Consider the following 3863-nt stretch of genomic DNA (forward strand, 5'->3'; position numbering starts at 1 on the left):
CATAGATAAAATAGTAGTGTAGAGAAATATAGTATAAAAAAAGATATAGTAAAAAGAAATATAAAGTATTAAAAAAGTTAAAGATAAAAAAATATTATAAAATAAAACATAATATAGAAAAGTATAAAAGAAAGTATAGTATAGAAAAAAGTATAGTGTAAAAAAACATAATATAAAAAGATATAAAGTATAAAAAGTATAGTTAGAAAAAATTTAAAGTTAGAAGAAATATACATAATATAAATAGAGGTAAGTATAGTATAAAAAGTATTATATAAAATATTATAAAGAAAAACGTAGTGTAATAAAAACATACTTAGGTGGGAAACAGTACTACTGCTATAGGGTTAAGTTGCCCCCTAGGGCGAGAATGTATATATTGTATATGCTATTAAGGCTTACCCCTAGGGGCAAGAAGTCCTAGGCTTAAATCCATTGCCTCTAGCCTCTAGCTTAAAGGCTTGCCCCTAGAGGCAAGAGCCGCCTGCCCTACATCTATATGCTGCTAGGCTCTAGACTAAAGGCTTGCCTCTAGGGGCAAGATCTTTCTCTACTATGTCCTTGCATGTAGTTTCTGTCTAAAAGGCTTGCCCTAAGAGGGTACAAGCTTCCCGCCCCTAGCATCCTTACCCCTTAGAGTAAAAACTAAAGTGGCTTTACTAAAACAAATAACCGCCTGCGCTTCCTCTCTGCCTTCTCTCTACCTTCTCTCTTCCTGCTATCTTCTTGTTCACATTTAACACTAGACCTATTATAAAATAAAACACTAAAACCTATTAACCTCTAGTAAGAGAAGAAAGAAGCAGTGTTATTAAAAGCCTAAGTCTAAAGCTATAGCCCTTAAAAAGATAGAGTTAGTTTATAAGCTAGCAAAACTGTATTAACTAGCAACAGCAAAATTCCTAATTAATGCACTTACCTTAGAATAAACTGTTAGCAGGAACTAATCTATTAATAAGGCGCACAAGCAGCAGCTTTATAAGATATTTAGTAAACAAGGCGTTCTTTAAAGGGACCTAGGTTATTAACTTAGAATAGCGTGCACTAAAGAGCAGGTAAAGAAGATGCTAGATTATCTTAGCTAGGAGCAGGCGCAGGATAGACAGGTTGCTGCTGTAAGAGAGGATATGTAAGAAAAGAAGTTTAAGTAGCCTTTATTTAAAGATTAGAATATAGTAGTAGAAGAGAAGGCTAAACTTATAGTAGGCAATTATAAAGTAGAGGCTCTAAAGAAGCGCCTACAGCTTTTAGGTTACAGCAAAGAAAAGTAATAGTAGATTTATAACATTTATAATAAAGGTTAAAACCTGCCCTTTTTAAGACAAGCAAACTAATGCAAGCTAATACAAAACAAAACGCACTACTACTGCATCTACACACTAAGCTTTAAGCTAACTAAGAAGATTTAATTTTACCTAATAACTATAGCTAGATATAGACAGAGTTAGTAACTTTATTATTTTTAGATAATACACTTTTCTAGGGCCTAAAGACAAAAGTAGAGCAGCAAATGCTAGAACACCTTAGGCTAAGTAGTTAAGTTAAATTTCTAGTAAAGCAACTAGGCACTTTATAAAGGAATTAGAATTAGAAGCAAATAATTACAAAATAGTGCAAATTCTTGCTTAGCTAAGCAACATTTAACATTTTTACATTTAAATAGATAGCAAGCTGCAGGATTAACAATATAAGTAGATACTACTAAGAGTAATTAGAATTACACTAAGAGTATAATAGTTCTAGTTTACTACATTCTACTCTATAATTAACTTAATATTTTAAATACATAGTAAATTTAGCATTAACATCTAGTTTAGTAACTAGATTTAGTTAGTAAGTCTTCTATAAGTATAAAAGCTTATAGATGTTTAATAACTATTCTACTCTAACTTAGACAACTAAAAAGACGTTACTCTCTACTAATAGCAAAACCTTTTCTTAACAGCTAGCAATAATGTATATAATAGTCTGTATTAATTTGTGCTTTTAACACTAGACCTAGGCTTTGCAGACGTCTACTCCCTCCTTAAGACTACAAAGCAGAAGAGGAAGGTAATAAGCATTATTATGTTTTATGTTTGCTAATAGCTAAACTATAATCCTGTAAGAGTTAGCAAGTGTAACAACAACAAGCCTCTTCTACACAAGAATTTCCTGCTAGCTTTGTAGGAAAAGTGCAGTAATAATGCAGAGAAGCAGTCTATAAAACTCTAGAAACGTCTTTTAGAGTACATTAGAGACAAAATAAGTAATTTTACTAGCCTAGAAATAAAGCATTACCTACACAAGTACCTAGACAATGCTAGAGATGCTTATACTAAACAGTTTAAACATTAGGTATAAAAAGACATGCTAATTCTTATTATTAAGTTAGCTAGCCTACATCTACAGCATAAATGCCTAGTGCAGTTTAACACTAAAGATCTTAGGAAGATAAGCTTAAAACCTGTATCTATAATTACTTAGGCTATTTACAAATTAATATCTTGTATTTTAAAAGTAGCATAAAACCTAGCGCTAAGAGAGAAAAGTGCAGCAGACAACTTATGCAAGATAATAAAGCTAGTAATTACTAAGTAGGCTGTAAAGTAATGCGCAGAAGTGTTAAAAAGTTATAGCAAAGAATAGCAGCCATTAACAATTTAACTAATAAAAGCAGAACATGCAAAGTACAATGCACTGCTAGAGGAATTATGTTCTTTAAGCCTCTTCTTCTCTAGCCTATTATCTAACTGTTAGTTAGTTGCTCTTAGCAAGGCCTATAGTAGAAATAAGGTAGCTGTTTGCGATAGCAGATTAGGCACGCATAAGCCACATAGGGAGCATTCCACAACCTAAAGTAGCAGAGATAGGGTAACTGCTAGCGCTTACAGGACAAGTAATTCTTAGCCTCTGTTAGCGCAAGATCTAGGTGCGCCAGCACTAGACAAAGTGCAAACCCTCCTAAGGCCGCGCGGTAGTAGAAAAAAGATGCAGCTGCTGCTAGTAGAAAGTCCTAATAGCAGGGCAAGCGCCTAAAAGCTAGATAGCAAAAAAAGGTTAGAAAATTGTCTATTAAACTAGCATTAGAGCTGTGACTATTCTAAAGTACAGCAGCACATGGCGAGAGGATCAGGGCATTAGAGGCGACGCGTGGCTGCTGAGGCTGGAAAATGCCTTACAGGGGTAGAACACAATGTTATCAGGCGTCGCACATAAGTTAGGATGCGCTTAGTGCCTACACGCGTGACTGTCTTAAGCTATTTGGGCTGTTGTCACACATTTCTTTCATTTAGTGGCCTAACCCCTGGGGGCCACAGAGGGTATGTTAAATTTGCAACATGTTACAAGTAAATATATATATTTTTATCTAGAAAGAGAGGCTTAAGGTTTTAACATCTTACTACTACTAGAGTTTACACCTAGTAAGAGTTTACTAAGAGTAGAGTTAGACATTTATAGAGAGGTTAACTATTAGGCTCTCTATACTAATAGCCTTAGCCAGCTTTAGACTAAATTAGAGCAGAAGTATGCACTTAACAACATTAATACTATTTTATACACTCTAGCAGTAGACATTAACTGTCTAGATGCACACTCTCCTAACCTAGATAATAAACTCACACGCTGCCTTCTTGCTAATTACAACATAGTCTTAAGGGAGTTTTAATAGCCGCGCAACTTTACCTTCTACCTATTAGCATTCTACTTAGCATACAGAAATTTCTTGTCTCTGCAGCTACTAGCATTTCTAATAGATAACCTTCTTGCTGTTATGCAAGACAACCTATCTCCCTGCGACTGCTGCGGGTCTGGCCTTGTTCGTCTCGATTGGGCATCGCGCTGGATCCGACCCCCTTTTCGCTCCTCTTTTTGGCCTAGAT

The sequence above is a fragment of the Lindgomyces ingoldianus genome (assembly GCF_010093535.1).
Source record: "Lindgomyces ingoldianus strain ATCC 200398 unplaced genomic scaffold BDR25scaffold_80, whole genome shotgun sequence".
Lineage (NCBI taxonomy): Eukaryota > Fungi > Ascomycota > Dothideomycetes > Pleosporales > Lindgomycetaceae > Lindgomyces > Lindgomyces ingoldianus.